The sequence below is a fragment of the Pinus tabuliformis genome, chromosome X (genome assembly GCF_031772625.1).
Source record: "Pinus tabuliformis cultivar Carrire ecotype Pingquan chromosome X, CPIR1, whole genome shotgun sequence".
Taxonomy (NCBI): Eukaryota; Viridiplantae; Streptophyta; class Pinopsida; order Pinales; family Pinaceae; genus Pinus; species Pinus tabuliformis.
The window spans coordinates 1,642,888,910-1,642,911,789 of NC_142308.1; the positions used below are offsets into that span (position 1 = coordinate 1,642,888,910).

Consider the following 22,880-nt stretch of genomic DNA (forward strand, 5'->3'; position numbering starts at 1 on the left):
AACTCCATGATATCCCTACCATCCACCTTCACCATAACCACAATCCCAACCACATCCGGCTCATAGATCCACTCCCACTTAACTACTTGTACCACCATTTCAAAACCCACACAAGGAAGTAGCTCAGCCTACTTACAATGTTGAGGCACAACACTTCCAAATATCTCCTCTTATCTCAATGGTATTCATCTCATCTCAGGAAGAATATTGCAAAAAAGAGATTCTCTTGATGTCATTGAAGGATGACATGCAAAAAAAAAAAATCATAGGCTGAACTTGACAAGGACAAGACATCAGAATCAGAGATTGAGAAAGTGCCCTCATGTTTACCATCAGATCCTCCATGTATTCAAAAGAATAATCAGCAAAAAGATGAAGATATAAATTTCACGGAAGAAGAAGACATCCAAGATGATCCAAATCAGCAAGTGGACCAGGGGCATCAAAACTATATTGAAATATGGTTCCAGATAATGAGTAAGTTGCATCCACACACTCTTCTTCAACAATTCTTGATCTCATCTCAGTCAAAGAATTTGATCTCTTACATCCAAGTACATGTCAAAGAATATATTTCAAGCCTACACATCAATTTATCTGTCATCTTAATATGCACCTGCCTTCATTGGAAGTATTCCTACACTTGAAATGATTTTGGTTTTTCAAGTAGAATAGGATAGGAAAGGAAATAAAAAAATGAAAAATAAGAGAAAAAATAAAAATCTCTAGTGAAAACCTCCTTTGAGGCACCTAAGATTGGCTCATTGATTGAAAACCTCCATGAGGTGGTCAATGGGTTGGAAAAGGGAGAAAAACGAGGAGAAAAATAAAAGATTCCAAGTGAAAACCTCCTTTGAGGTGCCTAGGCAAGCCTACTAGTTGAAAACCTCATCGAGGCGGCAAGTAGGCCTAAAATAAAAATAAATAAAAAATAATAAAAAATAATTGCTCCATGTATCTCTTTCTCATGAATACAAGTGTTCTACAACCTCTGCAAACAACAAAAATAAGTTAGCCACCCAAGTAAAAATTGATCAAAAGCTTAGTCAAATGAAGTCAAACTTGGACTTTCTCTTCCTTTTCTCAGATTCTCCAGAATGACCAAATCCATATCAATCCATCACCCTCATCTATTTCCACCATCCACTCATCATTCCCAAGCTTTTACCACTCATTTTCTTTTCTCTCCTAAAATACTACAGGAAGATATTATAGTTACTACAGGGAACAAAAATACATAGAGAATTTTTTTTTGTCGTATCTTGAAAACCATGCATACATTTGCCAATTTGTTTCAAGGGGAGATGCATATGGATGATTGTAACATGACCAAGCAATTTCAACAAATTCCAGTGCACGGTTTTTGAGAAATTGACCTCCATCACCTGCAACCATTTTTAAATTTTCTCCATATTCGTCCATCCATTTACAAAGTTGTTTCATGGGGAGATGCATATGGATGATGGTAACATGCCCAAGACATTTCAGCAAATTCATGTGCACAATTTTCGAGAAATCGACCTCCATCACCTACAACCATTTTTAAGTTTTATCGAGATTTGTGCACCCATTAGCCAAAGTTGTTTTTATGGGGATGCGCATAATGATGATGGAAACATGTTCAGGAAATTTTAGGTCAATCCAGTATACCATTTGCGAGATATGGGTTTAAACAAGATACTACAGGGTTTCCCGTAGTTACTATAGGAACTACTACGGGATGTCCTGGTTTTCTACACGAAACTAGATGAAGGCTATATGAAGGTAGGGAAGATGAAATGAAGTCTTGGGATGGGGTATGACAGTTGTGAAAAGTGTGGGGCAGGCGAACATCACCCATGGCCAAACCCAACACTCCAAGAAGGTCGGATTTGAATAAGATAGATTTCTCACGGTAACTGGAAGATAGACGTTTAGATTCACCAAACTATGAAGACCTATGCATAAGAAAACAAAGGAAATTATCACCTCCAGAGGACCATTGATCGATCATCAACTCGGCAGTAGCATGAATGCCTCTCCAACAACCATCAGGTAGGTATAGGTATGCAATATTCTTGACCTCTTATCTTGAGCATATTATATTTAAAAATTTATTTTCAATGCATGAGAGATGATGTTTTATAAGCTATGGATGGGTCAGCAGTCTCAGCCATCTTCAACTAGTTATTTATAGCTCTCTCCTTCACTCATGCAATGTGGCAAAAGCCAAAGTAGGAAGGGTGATGATTTCAAGGAATGGGGAAAATAGTTAAAAGAAGAAATTTTTGCAAAGGCCAAGTCACCATGGCACTCCAAGCTCTCCATCCACTTCATATCCACTATCTATCCATCATTCAACCATCCCATTTCATAAGAAAAAATCAATATTTTTCAAGGACAAACCCTACACTCTGTCTCACCCTGAAAATTTCTTGAAAAACACACAGAGCACATCCTCTCCATTTTCACAAACCTACATGACTCCCTCTGAACCCTAGGATCATCCTCCAAACCCTCTACATCATTTATCATCACTCCCATACAATTATAAGACCATGCAAGAGGAGGAATGACTGCTATAGGAAGGTAGAATGTTGCTTCAAGAAGGAAGAAAGGAACAAATTGTGCTAAAAAAAATGGCAATGCCTAAGAGAGACCTAATCAAAATGGAGAAATCCAAGGCAATTAGGCAATCATCTAGGCCACAAAATAGAATAAGAAGGTAACAAAAGGAAAGAAGTCATTCAGCATCAAAATAGAACTCAAACTGCAATGATGAAAAGAGGCTTTCCGAGAGGTCTATAATCTCTTTCTAACTTTTTTCCAAGGCCTAAAAGATGTTATAGAAAGGGGAGAAAGGCATGGAAGTCAAGTTGAGGGCCTACCCTAGGCACAAACTATCATTTCTTCTTAAAACATATTTAAACAAGCTACTACAGGGTTTCATGTAATTACTACAAGAATTACTGTAGGGTTTCCTGTAGTTACTATAGGAATTACTACAAGATGTCCTAGTTCTCATCTAAAGGCGTTTTGAAGGTTTCAGAGGTGTCCAAATGGTGGAAAAAGGTAGTAGGAGGTTGGAAAAAGATGTGGAATACCTTGCCAAACTAAAAAATATTCAAGAACCCATCTTGAATAAGGGGAAGAAGGCAGGCTAATGGTCTCAAGAAACACTGTGATTTTTCTATGCACAAACAGTTTTGGAAAAATGAGTGAAAATGGAATGAAGATTTCAATGGAGAGGATATGAATGAAATGGATCTACAAGCAAACAGAGTTCACTTGCAAAGAGGAAAGTTATGTTTTTTTGCTTGAAATACTGTTAAACAATCATGAAAAAAATAACTACATTTTTTTGCTTGTCCTTGCAGAACTTACAACCAAGATTCTTAAGAGAAAGGACTGAGGAATGCATAAGAGAGAGGCCACCAGGGCCATGAATGAGGCACAATGAGGTCACTAAGTTGCTCAGAGGATGAGCAACACTTTCAGCAAGGGGGTATGATGGGCCTCTAAATTAGACATAAATTAAGGCCCATATGACCATACTTCAACACATTAAACCTCTCTTTTTGCATTAGGTAATGCATTTTTAACTTTAATATGTTCATTAGGAAGGTTTATGGATAATTTAATATTTGTGCCTAATATTATTTATTTTTGTGGAATATTATGAAAATATTGGGCAGATTATGAAGATTTGGAGGAGATAATTTAGGGACTTGCTCCCTACTATAGGAGGATCAATATTAAATAATAAATCAAGAAGATATTCTGAAATAATTGCACAGATTCTGGAGCTCCAATGATTGAGAAAATCTAAGAATGGGTTCCTTGTCATTTAATGAAAATTCCTAGTATCGGGAACCAGATCCACTAATTAAGGGAATTTGGTGGGAAATATTCCTCCTTTCATGGGGAATGCTCCCTAATAATTTTTTATATCTAGCAAGTCTAATTTTCCTCTAGGGGTTGATTTTTTCTTAGTCTTCTTATGGCAAGAACTTGTATTTTTGCAGTTCCATTGTCATTTCTTGAAGGGATGTAATTGTATTAATTGAAATAATGAAGATTGGTGCCATGTTCAACTTCTAAATCTTGTTCTCCTTCATAGGAATCTGAATTTCCTTGGGCTTGCCCATCCCAGCAGCCTCATGATTCTTTTTTATCATTTACTTTTATTCTTTTCAAATCTTATTCACATGTATCTCTTATTCTTGTTTCTTCCTATTTCTGCATTTAGTATTGATGATTTCTTGTTGTAGGATTGGGTTAAATGGTTGAAGTAATTTCTTTTGCATGATCACAAGCATCAGTTCATCCTTGTAACATATTTCGAAGGTCATATTAATCATTGAGCTACTTGGATTAGTTTTCTTATTCCCAAATCTAGATTTCTGGAAGTCCTTTGTGGCAAATAACAGCAAATTTCTACTATTTTTTAGAGCATACTAACAAGCTTCAATCGAGTTGATTCTATTTGCACTAGATCAAAAAAATATTTTAGTTAATAACAAAAATTATCCCATTGCATTTGCACCTGATTAGGTTTGGAATTTGATAGATTTACTAGCTCACTAGTTCTCGAATTTCTAGATTTTAGACTAGTAATTTTCTGCTATTTTTTAGCATGGATGGGTTAACAGAGATTTTGAGTGATTCCACTTGGAATGGAGATCTAAGACATCCTAGTTAATAAGAAAATTTGTCCCATCCAATTTTTATCTGATTTTCTTATTCATTCGGTGAATTATAGTTTCCTGTAGTAAATCTGCAATTTCCTGTAGTAACCACAGGATCTCCTATAGCAGCCTTCCAACATATATATACTTTTCCAAATTCGCTAAAGAAGCTTGGTTATTGTTCCTTAAGGTCGAATCAAGAACCCCTAGGCTCTAAATCAATGATTAGGGAAGACTAAAGATCACTTAGGACTTGCCTCTTTACCCATGCAAAACATTTCAACGATTTGGGCTAATGGATAGATTTATGAAATGGATAATACAATGATGATTGCCACAACCAATTAACTCTATTAATGGAACTAAACTCTTTGATATGTAATGATTGAAATTTAATTCATAAGATTTACTTTATGCAATCAGAATAGATGTCTTGCTTTGTATTTCCTTTCTTGCAATCGGTTAAGGTTTCCATTTCGAGCATTTCATTTTCTGCAATTAGTTTAGCATCTGATTTTATTACATTCACTCCATTACATCATGACATCAAGGGAATGACACATTTTATGATGCACATATAGTGTCGACACCTCTTAATTTTGTACGAAACTCGGGTTGATAATTAAAGTTGGTAGCCTTGGGAGTTGCATCCTTGGTATGGATCCTATTTGTAGTAAGACATTCAACTCCAAGAACTCGTCCTTGATAGGCTTGGCTCTCCAACAAACAATCCTCATGCTTCTCTTAGACTGCAACCCCATAAGCCTTGTTGCGTGTGTGTTATATGCTTTCCACGACTAGCCCCACCCACGAAGCGGGGGATTAGATGGGGGGAGATAGCCCCCTCTTTGTTGTGTTGGGTGCAACGGGGGGGTCACAGGGGGGAAGTAACTCCCCAGCATGGGGTCCGGGTCTGTGCCCTGAGAAAAAAAAAATGGATCCTATATTAGGTGGCGGACCTACCGATGGTTTTGTGCATGGGTTTCTCACATGGTTTTGGGCATGATGGTTTTCTACCCATGGTATTTTGTAGATCCGGTCAAGGGAACTACTGTTATGTTCTAATCCAAGGTTAATGGATTAGGGTTTATGAATGATTCAATGTGTATATATATGTATTGTAAAATTGAAATGAAAAGGTCGTGGAGGCGGCGTAGTGGTAAAGTCGACCTCGTCATGACGGACCGATCTTGTGTTCAATCCCGAGCAAGGTCATAGCTCGTCGTGTGAGTAGTTAGTCTAAACCGGGCCAAGCCCACTACCTTTTGATTCTAGGGAAGATTGCCTAGATTGAAAAGCAGAGGAGCACTCTGCAACTAGGGTTTACAGTAGACCCCCGACGCCATCGAGTTTCGGACAAGCTCTGCAGACTGCAAAGGTCAGGCATCTGATACTGACACAGTACCTCAGGAAACCCTTGGCGCACATGGACCCTCCCCAGGGGGGGGGCCTCAATGCCCTCCCCGTCGACAGGAACGACGCCGTCAAGAACATCGGATACCCTAATCTTTGGATCAATCCGCGCAGGCCAGGAAACGATACAGCAGCAGAATAAATTAGAAAAAACTGCAACACCGACTGACAAGATTGGAGCAGCACCAGAAGGAAAAGATCAGACAGAGGAACAATCCAAGGTCACCTCAAAAACTTGTAAGCCAATAGCAGAGGAAAGACCCAAGATAGAACTGCCAAGTCAGAAGATCAATGAGAGAATACAGTACATGACAGATCATGCACTCATAGGAAAGTTCATAGGAATGTGGCCAACAGAAAAAGCGCTGCATGGATGGATCTCAGCAAAATGGAAACCCAAAGGCGACATCACCTTACAGTTAGGACCAAAGGGTTTTTTTACAGTCATATTCTTCTGCCTAGAAGACAAGTTCAGAATCTTAGATCAAGGCCCATACTTCTTCAACTCAGCAGGCTTGTACTTGAGAGAATGGATAGCAAGATTCAATCCGGACAAGGAAGACCTCACCTGGGCTCCTGTCTGGATCAGAATGTATTCTCTTCCGGGGGAATATTGGGATGAAGAAATACTCAAGAACATAGGAAATGGGCTGGGGGAATTTATAAAAGCAGCAGAAGAAACAAAGCTGAGAAGATACACTTCATATGCACGCATCTGTGTCTTCATGCGACTGGACAAAGCGCTTCCGGACTCGGTAAGTCTCTCCCATGACGACTATGAATGGATTCAACCTCTAGATTATGAACATGTTCCGTTTCGATGCCGTAAATGCCATGCTCTGGGACATTTATTCAGGGATTGCCCGCAAAATAACAAAACATCTACTTCCGATCACTCTGACTCCACAGCCCAAGAGGGCTTTACCAAAGTTCAAAACCGGAAAAGAACCCACAAGAAACCTGCTCCAGGCAGGAAGCCCCAGCAAGATCCGGCATCTTTTCCCTCCACAAGCAATAGTTTCAAGATTCTGACTCAAATCCCAGAAGATCCACCCTCAAGCTCTAAGCCGAACTCATCTCCGCTCTCCAAGTCAGATCTGAACATCCCCTCCAGCTCTGCCCCTATATCAACCTTCTCCGCTGACAAAAATGTTTCACCCATGGATACCCAAACAGAGAATGCAGGGACTACAAAAGACATGGAAGTTGATAGATCTGTGAAACATCTTATCATCCACGAAGAAAAAGATGATAAAAGCAGTCAACCGCAAATAATGGAGGAAGAACCTGAAAACTTTGACATGGAAGGATTGGACCTACTTGAACTCGAGCAGGCTTGTAAGAAAAAAAACTATGATCAAATCCCAGAGATGCAGCTCAATAAATTGGAAGTAGTTCTCTCGAAGGTATACCAGCAGAAGCAATTAGGCATCCAACCTAGTAGTTCATGGGATGGTAGCCTTCCCCCAAAAGACTTCAAAAAGAGGGGAAGAAGAACGGAATTACAGAGAACCATTGAAGTGGGGAAAATCCTGGTGGATTCAGGAAGGTATGCAAAATTGACGAAGTACTACAAATCTTCCCCCAATAGTGAACAATGAAGCTAAATTCATGGAATTTACGAGGGCTCAATAGCCCAGGGAAACTCAGATCTCTAAAAAACATGATAAAATTGGAGAAACCGCAAATGTGTTTTCTTCAGGAAACTAAATGCAATAGCAGCACGCTAGGAAGCATCCTCTCCAGAGCTTGGCCAGGCTGTCAATCAGTAGCAGTGGACGCAGATGGAGCTTCAGGGGGACTAGCTATAGTGTGGAACCCCAAACTGATCCTTCTCCATGATTTTCATGCCTCCCGCAACATCATTCAAGCGACATTTCACATCATAGGAACCAACATTCATGGCCACCTAACTAATGTTTACTTTCCCCAGGAAGCTGGAAACAAAATAGCCCTCCTCAACACAATCGAAGCACTAAGCTTAAGCAGAACGCACCCACTATGGATCATAGGCGGGGATTTCAATATGATCACCACACTCGAGGAAAAACGAGGAGGAAGAATAAGGTTGGATCAGGAGAATGTCCACTTTAAGGATTTTATACAAAACAACTCTCTTATAGACTTGCAATTCTGCAATGGCATACACACATGGAGCAACCGTAGAGCAGGAAAATATCAGATCGCCTCAAAGCTAGACAGATTCCTAATCACAGACAATTCGGTTCATCTAGGAGGGGATATTGCAACTGCCATCTTACCCTACTTAGGATCTGACCACTGGCCCATCTCACTCCAATGGCAGAGGCCCGGTAACTCAATCAAGCGACCCTTTCGCTTTGAAGAATGTTGGCTTCAACACCATGCATTCAAGGACTTCGTCAAATTAAAATGGAGTACTTTCCACCCACCGGAAGGATCCAAAATGTATCAGTTTCAACAGAAACTCAAATACCTAAAAGCCCAAATAAAGAAATGGAATCATGAAACATTTGGAAATATTTTCAAGGAGCAGCAAAATCTAAACAGGAAAATGGAAGAACTGCAGCAACAAATTATCACCAAGGGACATACTTCATGGACCTTAGAACAGGAGCAGAGTTTAAATACACAATTGGAAGAAAGGAGAAAGCAGGAGGAAATACTTTGGAGGCAAAAGTCTAGAATAAGATGGTTAAAAGAGGGGGAAAGGAATACCAAATTCTTCCATAGAACCATTGTCCAAAGGCGCATGCACAATAACATATCATTCTTACAGAATCAGGAAGGGGCAAGATTGGAAAAGCATGAAGAAATAGAGGAGGAACTTCTTCAACACTTCAAACAAGTGCACAAAGAGCCTAAGATAAACAGGAACCCAGCCATTGACAAGATAATTGAAAAAATCCCAAAAATCATTACAGAGGAACATAATGAGATCCTCCTACGTCCTATTCTCCCTCAGGAAGTGGATGCAGCAATGCACCAGCTCAAAGCAGGCAAAGCACCAGGACCTGATGGTTTTTCAACCACCTTCTATCATCAGTTCTGGGATATCTTAAAAGAAGAAGTCTGGCAAGTTGTAGAGGAATCCAGAGCTCTTCACTGGCTCTTACCCTCTCTCAACGCGACCTTCATTACGCTCATCCCAAAGGAGGAGAACGCTAACACACCGAACAAGTTCCGCCCTATAGCATTGTGCAACGTCCTCTACAAGGTCATTTCAAAAGTAATAGCAAATAGACTAAAGCCTCTTCTGCCTTTGTTAATATCACCGGAACAGTCTGGATACGTGGAAGGGAGGCAGATCCTCGATGGAATCATCCTTACGCATGAAGTCATTCACTCCCTCAAGCATCACAAACAGGCAGGTATGATTCTAAAGCTGGATCTCTCAAAAGCATTTGATAAAATAAGTTGGACCTACATGAAAAAGATGTTAAATGCTTATGGCTTCTCGCCCATGTGGGTGAGATGGATAATGAGTCTTATATCTTCCACTTTCTTCTCCATTCTAGTGAATGGCATCCCCTCTAAACCTTTCTGTCCTTCTAGAGGAATCCGACAAGGTGATCCTCTTTCCCCCTTCCTGTTTGTTCTAATGGCTGAAGGATTAGGTAGACATATCAAATCTGCGCAAGTTTCCCATCAGCTTAAAGGGATTTCCATTCATGGCACCCCAGCCATTACTCATCAATAGTTTGTTGATGACAACATGCTCTTTGGCTACCCTTTAGTTCAGGAAGCCTCCCTCTTCAAATCCATTCTTAATGACTTCGCTGCTGCCTCGGGCACATGTGTTAATAATGCCAAATCCCAAATCTACTTCTTTCATACCTCTCCTGTAGTGCAGAGAGCTATTGCCCGCATTCTGGACTTCCCCATTGACTCCCTCCCCTCCAAATATCTCGGAGCCCCCCTCATCCACTCAGCCATTAAGCATTCCTCATGGCGTACCTTAATTGAGAAGTTGGATTCTCGTCTCAATCTCTGGACTCATCGATCCCTAAACATTGCTAGCAGGGTGGTGCTCATAAAGGCTGTGCTCCAGGCTATGCCGCTCTACCTGTTTTCAATACTAGCAGCGCCCAAATGGGTTTTAAAAAGAATAAAAGATCTTCAAAGGAACTTCCTCTGGGGCAGCACGGCCACTAACAGAAAATGGGCCCTGGTAAACTGGACAACTGTATGCATGCCCAAAGAAAAGGGAGGCATTGGCCTTCGTGACCCCAATCAAAGCAATGCGATAATGTGCGCCAAACTATGGTGGCAGTGGCTCACCAATGCAGACAAACCTTGGGCCACCATTTGGACAGCCAAATATGCAAACAATAGACCACAAAAGGAGCTAATCAGGTTTATACCTAGTGCAAAAGGCTCACTCATATGGAATGCGGCCAAGCAGCATCACAGGTTAATACAACAACACAGTTTCTGGGAAGTAAGAGATGGCGAATCTGCACGATTCTGGATGGATGCCTGGAACCAAATGCCGAAGCTAAGCAGCATTCTAGATCCTTTACCATCATGCATAGGGGAGGAGCAGCAGAGGCAAACTATCAGACACTATTGGACCCAGGAGGAGGATCAAGGATATAGGAAATGGATACCAAATGACAGGTTACCAGGAAACATGGATAGCTCCTTCAAGGAAAGACTGGAATGTGAACTCCAAAAAAGACGCATACGGCATTCAGAAGGCAAAGACATCCTACGATGGGGATATACACCAAAAGGCACCTTCACAACCTCAGAAGTCTACAAATTAATTAATTCCAACCAATCTCCCGTCGATCCAATATGGGGAAAAATATGGGACGCAGGTATCTGGCCTAAGGTATCGACATTTCTATGGCTAGTAGGGCATCAGAGAATTCTAACTTGGGACAAGCTAAGGAGAAGAAATTATCATGGCCCCTCAATGTGTGTCAACTGCAAAAGCCAGGAGGAAACTTTGCAACACTTGTTCTACACTTGCGCATTGGCCAATCAGTTGTGGGAAAAAATCAGTTTCAGATGTCAGAGAAAATGCAGAGTAGAGGAGAATATCATCAAAACCCTGCGTCAATGGCAAAAGAAACCTTACAAGAGTGAAATTCTCAATCACTTATGGAAAATAATCCCAGGACAGCTCGTTTGGGGAATATGGAAAGAAAGGAACAAGCGCATTTTCAAAGACCAGAGTTCCACGTTAGAACAAATATGGAACAGACTATGCATAAACCTCAAAGAATCTCTGCTAACTCACACCTGGAATCAGGAGGACCTCCCCTCAGACGACAGGGAGAGAACTATTATGGAAAATTGGAATATACAACTACCTAATGCCTCTCTAAACAATGCTCCATCAAGAACCAACAATACAAAAAAAGATACCTGGAATGCACCTCTAAAGCCCTCTATCAAGCTCAACTTTGACGGAGCATCCAAGGGCAACCCTGGAAAAGCAGGATATGGTGGAATATTCAGAAATTATGCAGGGAAGCCTCAACTGATCTACTTTGGGAACATTGGATGGGATACCAATAACTCTGCGGAAATGGAGGGCCTATGGCAAGGCCTCCAACTAGCCAGAACACACAATTACCTTCCCCTGGAAGTAGAAGGAGATTCTTTGATTCTCATCAATATGGTTCAACAACTCCTCAATGGATCACATGCCAGCAAGATTACAACGAGCTGGAGACTGGCAGCCAGATTAGAAGCAATTGAACTTGAGCTTCTTAACAACAGAGCTATAATATTCAGTCATGTCAGGAGGGATGGCAACAAAGTAGCCGACCTCCTAGCTAATGAGGGGGTCGAAAGCAACCAAGCCCTACTCACAGGACCAACAAACATAATTCGGAATAATAACAAATTACAGGAATGCAACCAGATGGTGCAGGAAGAAGCTACACCCCCGGATGCGGGTGCTCTGCATGACATTTAAAGCGATGGGATGGTGGACGGTGAAAAGGGAGTGGCACATGTCCAGCATGCGCGACGGACGGTTCTCCAGGTGGGAAGATTGGACTTCAAGCGCGGTAGAAGTTATGGTTGAAGGGATTATCAGTCACAGCATTTATCAGAGGGTTGGCTTCGCACGCATTGAGGATAATCCGTCTGCAACTGCTCTGATGGCGAAGTTAATGGAGAGGGCGGACCGAGGTAGAGGCGCTCGTTTATATAGGTGCACAGGCTGTAGCGTATTGCTACTATGCCTCCTGAGGTTTAGATTCATTCTGGGAATCGGTTCTGATGAAGTTTTAGGAGGGTCTGGTTCTGAATGTTGCAATCGAATTGGGTCTGAGGAGAAGAAATCCTTTGCTGCTGAAGGAAGCTGCTGTGGAGGGGACCGAAGAGTGACTCCAGCTGAGTTCTCGGATGGTAGCGGAACTCTAGAGGACGCAGGTAATTCTCTTAAGGTAAATTGGGAATTACTGCTTGCATTGGTCTTATTTCATCTTGCTGTGTATAATCTTGGGAAAGATATGACTAGACCCCGCCAGCGTCTGTTAAGCCGGAGAGGCTCCGGCAGGGGAAACCCATCACGCCCCTCTGCTGGGCAGGGACACAAGGAGCAGGCTCCAGACTCCGTGAGACCTGAAAATGTCATTAATCCAGGTCAATTTCTAAATCCTAGCTCACCAGGGTCTACTGGTTCGCCATCCTTCGGCTCTGCTACGTTCACTTTCAATTGCACTCTCAGCCGCCCCCGAATCACAGCTCATGTCTCAGTTCTTTTCCTGGAAGAAACTCAAGATGAGGGCGAGCCCAGTTGCATCTTGTCCCACTTTGCTGAACCCCCTGCTGCAATGCACCATGGAATCTCAAAGACTGCCAGCGCTCAGGCTCAGATGGAAGGGATGGAAGGCAAGGAAGATGATTACAGAGGATGCAGGATCGTTGAAGAGCTCCATGAGGATGAAGGAGGCTGTAGGATTGTCGAAGAACCCCCATGATGCTCATCCCAATTCTAAATTCCTCTTCAGTTTTGGCTCTGTCGGTTAGCTTATTTGTATTTTTTCATGTGTCTCAGTGGTTTGTTCATGTGTCGAATCTACTGGAATGTTCAGTGTCTCAGTGGTTTGTTCATGTACAAGTGTTATGTTCATGTGTTATGTGTCGATGCATTGGTTAGGCTCCACATAGTTCCTACTGATTCCCCTGCGCGGGATATCCATATCCAGTTTTACAGTTTTGAAATAGACTGTCATTCGGCCTGGCTCTAAGGCACGAAGCACATCAGGACTCAAACGATGTAACAGTAATCTCTCTTTTTTGTAAATAATAGTTTAATTTTACTTAGCAAAAAAAAAATTTGAAATGAATATAATGAAAAATCAATCTGGTAGTCCCAGTTTTGGGATCCAGGGGAAAATATCTGTGTATTTGTTTTGTGTTTCTTGCCATTGTATATTTTCTATTTTTTAAGAATTTGTTTGCAAGTAATGTTTGTACAGGGTTAAAACCTACAAGCCTGCAATGGATAAATATGAAAACCATAATGTTGTACCTAAGACAATATCCCATAATCATAGAGGTGGCAAGTCTCTACTACTTATTTTTTGTAACCATCCCTACCACATTTACCTAGTTTCACTGGCTTGTCAGGGTAAACATAAGACTGAAAGCTACTATAACATGAACAAAGTCAGTCCCATTAAGGAAGTGGGACTGACTATTGATGACAAATTGGCATCCTACCACATCCTATAAGGGCTACAAGTCACTCATAGGATGAGTAACCACCCCAGATTTCCAAATCCTAAGTCGGACCACCTTTTCCTTGCCCTAGGCCCTCAACTGCTCCCACAAAAAGGACTCCATGAGGTTGGAAGCCTCCAACCATATGCAAAAGCTTGCATCCCAGTGACAACAACCCAAAATGTCCAGTTCCGAGCATGCGGTCTCAGATTCTGAGCCTAATTTCTAGGTCAACCTCCAGACCACTACCCAAAACTCAGCGAGACTTTCCAAAATCCTTTATAACATGATGAAAATCCATTCAATCAAAATTGAATAAAAATCTTGACCTATATAGGCCTAACCATGACAATCATTCCATCAAGCACATTGAGAACATATAATCTACATGCCACGAATGCATATTTGAACATAGGGAACTGATGCTTATCTGAGAATCATCAAGAAGGTGTAATGCCCTCTCATAATACCTGCAATAACATCTATTAGGGCATGCATCCAATAACCTTTCATCAACTAATCAAAACATGTCAAGATCCATAACTAGAACCTATTATGAAACCATGCTTACAACCAACATATAAGCAGAATAATAACCATGATATAACAACCATAAAAGACACATAATAGAAAGTACATATACTCATGAAATATAATAGGAAAAGGGATCTTATTAACATATTCAAAATCAAACCAAGTCAGGGACTTCCACATACCACTCAACCATAGATTGAGTTGAACCAAATATTTCTTTCAGCCAATCACCCCCTTGCCATATTCCAAGCATGAATGTGGGACTCAAGAAAAATAACCAGGGCTTCCTGGAGATTACAACACCTCCACCCTTAGTCTTTACTACAATCCCACCAAAATTGGTCAAGGGATTCCTAGGCCCAAAAAAAGAACATAAACAACCAGGATTTACCTCAATCCTACCAAAACCAGCCAAGGGATCACTAGGCCCAAAACAAGCTTGGATGCCTTAGAATTTCTTCACCAATACCTTAAGGAATTTTCTTGTCTCCACCTTCATGATTTACTGCAATCCCACTAAACTTGGTCAAGGGATTCCTAGGCCTTTGGAAATTTTCCTCAGTCCAAATCACCTAGTTCCAAAATCATCTGGAAATCCAAAGCTCAACTGAATGAAATAACCCCATCACACCATGGATATTCAGAAATGGAAAGGCAAGGTTGAAACCATTGTCACACCTAGAAAAACCCATTTCAATGATAGCAAGAGAAAAAAATAAACACATGCATGTACCATGCATTCACAAACCAACTATGTAATCACACATGAAACTTGTTACCTGCAAGTATTCCTACTGAAACTGCTTGATCCAAATTTTCCTTGCTTAATCCTTGCTTTTCTTTTCCTTCTTTTCCTTCCTTTGTTTATGTTCTCCAATGCTAGAGTGCTCCAAGAATGATATAAGTGTGCAATAGTATCAGAGAATAGAGAGAATAGTATAGATCTCCTAGCTAAAACTGACAAAAGGTTGTGAACTTATCTTCAGAAGCCTTTTTATCATTGAGGCCTCTATTTTTCTTCAATTTCCTTCTCATGTAATTATGTGACCTTTCAGCTTCCTTTTCTCCTAGTTTTCTTTGTTTTCATAAATAAATGTCAATTACTGTCTCTTTTCCTTTTCCAATTCCTTTGCCAATTCCTTTGTCGATTTCCTTAGCCATAATAAACCAAAATGAAAACCCACTTGGATGTTTTTCCCAACATTTAGCTTGGAATATGTATCCCATGACCTTGGTCTTCTTTTTGCTTTATTAAATTTATTACATGAACTTTTAACCGGAGGTTTTTACAAACCTCTCCTCCTTAGGGGAACACTGTCCTCGGTGTTCTATGACACCTATGACTAGAAAAACCATTGAAAACCAAAAAATACTTCCCATGGAGCTTTATAGCTTAGCACAATGCAATATTTACAATGAACAACCTACTAAAAATCAAAACCAACATGACAACCATACCACTTATTGGAGCTTTATAACATATCTCATTGTGGTATTTACAATAACAACCATACATAAATATGTACATATACCAAAAATACTTTTCCTCAACTGGTAAACAATGAAGGATACATAGCTCGCATCTGATCAACCATCTCCCATGTAGCTTCCTCAGTCCAAAAGTGCTTCCACTACACTTTAACTTGCTCGATTGCTCGATTCCAGAGCATGAATTGTTTCTGCTGCAAAAAGCACTGAGGTTCCAGCTAGAATTCTCTTTCTTCCTCCACTTGTAATACCTAACATTCAATCACATGATCAACATCTTTCACACACTTCTTAAACAATGAAATGTGGAAAATATCATGTACTTTCATTGTTGAGGCAGTGTAAGTCTCTACGCCACTAGTCCAATCCTTTCAAGGATCTTGAAAGGCCTGCAATACTGAGGTGCCAACTTGGCACATGAATGAATCCTCAAGTAAATCCTCTTATGCTTGATGTGCAAGTACACATTATCCCCAACCTGAAACTCCTTAAATTCCTTGTGTTGATTTGCATAACTCTTATGTCTCTCTTGTGTTTCCTTTAAATTCTTCTTGATAACCTGCATTTCCTATTCCATTTATACCAACATCTACAGTCCTATTAGTACCATGTTCACTGGATCACCCTAGCTAATATGAGTATTACAACTCCTCCCATAAAGTGCCTCAAACAGACTCATCCTCATTGACTCTTGATAAACATTGTTGTAAGCAAACTCAAATAGTGGAAGATACTCCTCCCACCTCTTCTGCTGATACATAACATACATTCTCAACATGTCTTCGAGAATATTTTTGACCCTATCTATCTATCCATCTATCTGGGTATGGTAAGATATACTAAAGGCCAACTTTGTACCCAAACTTGCAAACAACTCTTTCTAGAACCTAGAAGTGAACTTAGCATCTCTGTCTAACACAATCTTCTTAGGAATACCATGCAGCCTCACTATATCTCTAATGAAGACTTGTGCTACCTCACTAGTTGAATAAGTAGACTTAACCACTATGAATTGAGCTACCTTAGTCAACCTATCAACCACAACCATGATGGAATCATGCTATCTAGATGTACTTGAAAAACTTATAATGAAATCCATCGAAATGACCTCCCATTTCCATTCTGGAATCGGAATCAGCTACAGTAAACCACTTGTATTCTTACATTGTACTTTTACCTATTGGAAATCCAAACATCTAGCCACAAATGCAGCCACTTCCTTCTTCATATTCGACCAATAGTAGAACTTATTCACAACTCTCAGAGTCTTTTGATATCCCAGATGACCTGAATATGGCTTGACATGAAATTCTCATAATATAAGCTTCGTCAGTTCACTATTGTCTACCACATAAATCTTGTCCTTAAATATCACCAAACCATATGTCATGAGATAATAATCCACATCATGTTCACCAGTACCCTACTGTTGTAACCTGTCAAGCTCCCTGTACCTATCATCCTGTTGTCCTGCCTATAAGATATGATCTTATAAATCTTGCCCATATGAACTGATATTTGTTATGTTATTTATCTACACTCTTCTATTTAGAGCATTTGAAACCTTGTTCTCCTTACCCTTAATGTATCTGATCTCAAAGTAAAACTCACTAAGTGTGGCCAACCATCTAGCTTTCTTGGAATTATATTAGGTTGGTCAAACAAGTATCTCAACCCACTTTGATCACTAATCAACACAAACCTCCTACCAAGAAGATAGTGCCTCCACATATTCAACGCATGAATGATCTCTACCAACTCAAGATCATACATCACATACTAATCCAGATTCTCTCAGCTACCGAAATTAACCAAGATCTTTTATTTTTTTTATGTTAGTAGAACTGCATGTGAAAAAGTATAAAAAACCACATGTTCATACTTCAAATAAGAGGAAACATAAAGGCAGACATCAAATCAAAGAACACACACAAGTTGATAATGGAGTTCATCCAGTGTGGACTACGTATCCGGGATTGGTGTCAACAGTGGGGAGGTCACTTCATTAATTGTTGCAATATGATGATGCACACATGATGTGTTATTTGTCAAAATAAGGATGAACCCCCTTAGATATAGTGGCATGTCTCTCTCCAAGGAGATGTTTTTCTATCAAGATATCTCACTCATAAAATCTCTCCTTCAGCATGACAAAATAACAATCTCTCACATAAAGTGGTATACAATGATCCTCCAACAAAGTGGCATACATGCATCTCAAATTCAAATCATCATCTCAACAAAATAAAATGAAGACATGGAAACAAAGTACCTTATACCTCCAAGTATGGGGACGGACTAAAAATTGGCTACTTGTATGAAGGAAATATATGTGCCAACACATTCCTTGTGAAAAAACAAGAAATTTGACTATAAACTCGAATCTTTTTTGTCTCGATCAAATATGGACTCCCCGGGCATATTATAGATTCCTCACAATATTCTATTCTAGACAGGGGCAAAAAATCTATTGCTCAGATGAAGAAATGGATTGCACCATTAGACTCCTGGCAAGAAACTAGTTCAAATGAGTATAAAATCACCATGTTTATGAGACCTTCAAAAATTTTCCTCCAAGGGAATCTTAAAGATTCCTCAATGATTTCTCATAGAGAATATTCTTTGGAATATCTCATATGCTTTGAAAAATTCCTAGAATCTTCTTGAGGTTCATGTCTTCATTTGCCTTCCTATGCCCTCATCTCTCATGTATTCTCCATCATTCTCCATGGTTCCCTTTGAACCATTTGAATGATATTATAACAAAGTGTGAGGGTGAATGAGACAAAGTTGGTGGTTGGCCTAATGTTTGACATATGCATATTAAGTTACTTGTTTTTGGGGAGGTTTTGCGTTCAAAACCCATGGTCTCCCAATTTTTATTTAATATGGTTTTAGAGCCTAATTTTGGTTTTAATATATTTTTCAAACCATATAATATATGGTATACGTATGTCCATATTGTAACGACTCCCAAATGGAGTTTGCACCATGCCAAGACCACTTGGCTTGATTTTAGGTGCCATGTGGTACCATGTGATTAGGCAATGTGGTAGGCTCTCATTGGTCCACATCATACGCCACCTTTGTCACCTACGTTCCATGTGTCGACTTGTGATGTTGCCACATCACCAGCGTGTGGGTCCACCTGGTTTGCTAACTCGACTGCCACATTATCTCTATGGGTCCCACTAGGCCTACTGAACTTGATTCCATGTGTCATTTGTACGGATTTCCACGTGGAAGAAGGTTGACTTTGAATTTGACTTTTTTCATTATTTGGTCCAAACTTCATACTGCAATAACTTTTTCATAGGGACGCAAATTGAGGCACCATTTTCATCATTGGAAATCTTTCACCGAGCTTGATTACTTGGTGTTGGTTTCATAAAATTTTGAACACTTTGATTTTTGAGCCTCTTTGGAGCCACCTAGATCATTCCTCCCCACTGAGGAGCTTTCGGTCCTATAAAATCATGAACACAATATCCAAACTATTGTACTCCCTCATCTACACAACAAGTTCCCTAACAGGCCACACTTCCTTCTCTTTCACCTCTATACTTCAGAGTTGTCAGTGATGAACCAACACGTGTATTCTATGCAAACTAGTGGTACAACTTGCAAAATACATGTTCTTTTATAAGACCAAACATGACCCAAGAAAACCCCATACTTACCAAGAGTTTATGACCCTCATTGACAAAGTTTACATCAGATTCATAATAGAAACAAATACCTCAGTTATCAACTAAAAGGTAAAAAAAGGTCATTATGTTTCATTTATAAGTGATGGAAAACACTTCGCCACTTTTATAAACATATCACAACATGTGATTTACAAATGCGGTCATGATAAGCTACTATTTCTAATACCATTAACTCTAACTCACCCAAGTTAATGGATCATCTTCCTGTAGTTGATTATCTTGTTGATCAACTTAATTGACGGGTTCATTTCCAGGTTCTTTCTGGTCTCCCTTTGGTCGCTGCTCTAGATGGAGCTCCCAACATATGTCTCTCTAATGTCCACTCTTGTTACAATGGCTGAAAAATTATTATTCCTCCAGACCTGCCTAACCTTCTTCCTACCCTGATCTAAAGAATGTTTTTCATGTCTTGTCCTCTATCTTACTACCATTATTTTCCAACACTTGGCAACAACATGGTTATACTAGCCACAAAAATTACATGGTTTTCTATGCCATAAATTTTGCTCATAATTATCAATCTATTTGTAATCAAAAGGAACATTAGCATAATGAGACATCTTATACCTTTCTCAGTTATCTATGGTGTGATCCTGGCGAGAACATCTTGCCTTATCTCTTCTTCTATAATGCTCACAGTCACGAGAATATTGTGATGTGTTTTCAACATCCTCTTTCCTTGATGGTTTCAGCAATGACTTGGATTCTTTGTCTGAAGGACCCCTTTCTTCCACTTCCTTCGATCATTCTCCTTCAGTGTACCCCAATCTTGAAATGGGTACCTCAAGGCTTCCAACAGAAATAGTGTCACGTGAAAATGAAACTAAAGAACTATCAACATTGTTTACCTCAGTTGTTTATTCTAAAACAGGTGATGATGGCTTTGCTAAGCCTTCATTGCACTTCAACTTTTCCAAGGCCTCTTTTGTGGCTCGTAATTGAAGTTGCAATCTCTACTTCTCCTCTTTTTCTTCTTGTAGAATTTTCCTCAATTCAAAATTCTTTGCTTGAAGGCTTTGGTTGATATCTTCATTTGAATGATGAGAAGAAGATGAAGAAGAATAATATTCACCTGAAGATGGAGATGGAACATCGTCCTTTGCTCTCTCTTTTTCTTGTTCCTATTTTCCCATTTTCTCCTTATAATCTGCATACATTATATCTACCATGCTTGTCATCCTGTAGAAAGCCTCATAGATATCTTTGTTGTTCTCCATTTCCCTTTTTATCTCACGTTCAATCTTTGGTTATCATTCACACTCGCAATTCACATCAACAAAAAATTCGCTCTGATACCAAACTTTATTCGGATTCTCTCAGCTACAGGAATTAACCAAGATCTTTACTTCTATGATGTTAGCATAATTGCATGTGAAAGAGTATGAAAAAGCACATGTGCATATTTAAAGAAGAGGAAACATAAAGACAACCATCAAATCAAATATCACACACAAGTTGATAACAGAGTTTGTCCAGTGTGGACTACATCTCTAAGCCTAGTGTCAAGAGTGGGGAGGCCACTCAATTAATTGTTATAATATGATGATGAATACATGATGTGTTCTTTTTCAATACAAGGATGAACCCCCTTATGTAAAGTGGCATGTCTATCTTCCAGTAGACATTCTTCTATCAAGAACTCTCACTCATAAAATCTCTCCTTTAGCATGACAAAATAGCAATCTCTCACATAAAGTGGCATACAATGATCCTCCAATAAAATGGCATCCATGGATCTCAAATTCAAATCATTATATCAAAAAAATAAAATGAAGGCATGGAAACAAAGCACCTTATATTCCAAGTCTAGGGACAACCTAAAAATTGGCTACTCGGATGAAGGAACTATATGCGCCAACACATTCCTTGTGAAAAATGATGAAATCTGACTGTAAACTTGACACCTTTCTGTCTCAATCAAATATGGACTCCCCAAGAATCTTATAGATTCCTCATAAGATTATCTTTTGGACACAGGAAAAAATATGTTTCTCAAGTGAAGGAATGGATTGAGCCACTAGACTCCTTGCGAGAAGCCAGTTCAAATGAGTATAAACTCGGTATGTTTCTGACACCTTCAAAATTTTGCCTCCAAGGGAATCTTAAAGATTCCTTAATGATTCCTCATAGAGAATATTATTTGGAATATTCCATATGCTTTTGAATATTCCATATGCTTTGACAATATTCCTAGAATCTTCTTGAGATTCATGTCTTCATTGGCCTTCCTATGCCCTCATCTCTCATGTATTCTCCATCATTATCCATGGTTCCCTTTGAACCATTTGAATCATTGACATTTTATAACAAAGTGTGAGGGTGAATGAGACAAAGTGTGTGGTTCGATTAATGGCTGACATATTCATATTATAGGTTACTTTTTGTTGGGGAGGTTTTGGGTTCAAAACCCATGGTCTCCCAATTTTTATTTAATATGGTTTTAGAGCCTAATTTTGGTTTTAATATAGTCTTCAAACCTGTTGTGGTCACCAATAACCCCCCCCTCTTTGCTTAATATTAGCAATAACGTCGAGCAAAGGGGGGACCCTGAACAAAAAATCCCAAAAATATTTTGTTAAATTTCTGTATTTTTCTCCCTAAGGCTTAAATCGCATCGCAAAGAAAGGTCGAAGCATTACTTAAAGCATGAGAAGTAAAAACTACGAAAAAGCGATGTGAAGTTCATCGTGTCGCATGCATCTCAAACGCGCTCTAAAAGGAGGACCCCCAAGAAACGCCGATCACCGATATGCGACATCGCACATCGCAAACGTCACGCTATGGCACCATGAACCATTGAATAAAATCTGCGATCTGCGATGACTGCGATCTGCGATGTCTGCAATCTGCGATATCAGTAGACTGTGATCTGCGATATCAGTAAACTGTGATCTGCGATCTGAAAAGACTCATCACACGATAAACCCAAAGACCAAGCACGCGCCTTAAAGGAAAATTAATGACCACATGCTTGAGTATCAAGGAATGATTGAATCGCATTTATCGAAGGGTCAAGTCATGATGCATGTCAGGATTATGCATTCATTAGAGTTTAATGATTTTATGTCAATCTTTTCATTTCCCTTCTTCTTTGCGTAGACTGCAAGACACGCAACTGATATAAATCTATATGCAGGAAACATCTGAGAGAAAGGGGAAAGCGCCAATCAAATAGCAGAGAGAAGATGCCTCCGCAAACGAATGACGCATGCAGCAGGACCGCGGATTCCAGACTATCAGACAACCGGCACTGATGAAATTAGACTATCCAGGATTCAGAGTCAAAGGCGCACAAAAGCAGCGTGTTCACAAAAGATCTTGAAGCTCAGACTGGGTAAAGCAGAAAGAGAAACGCAAAAGAAGGAGAACGCTCCAGAAAAGCCTGGAACAAAGAGCGGAA

General features: G+C 39.8%; 1 pseudogene; it reads left to right on the plus strand.

Annotated features, from left to right (window-relative positions):
- Positions 1 to 5,324: 5,324 nt before the first annotated feature.
- Positions 5,325 to 22,880, plus strand: part of LOC149146330 (protein DETOXIFICATION 55-like) — a 68,792-nt pseudogene continuing 51,236 nt past the window's right edge.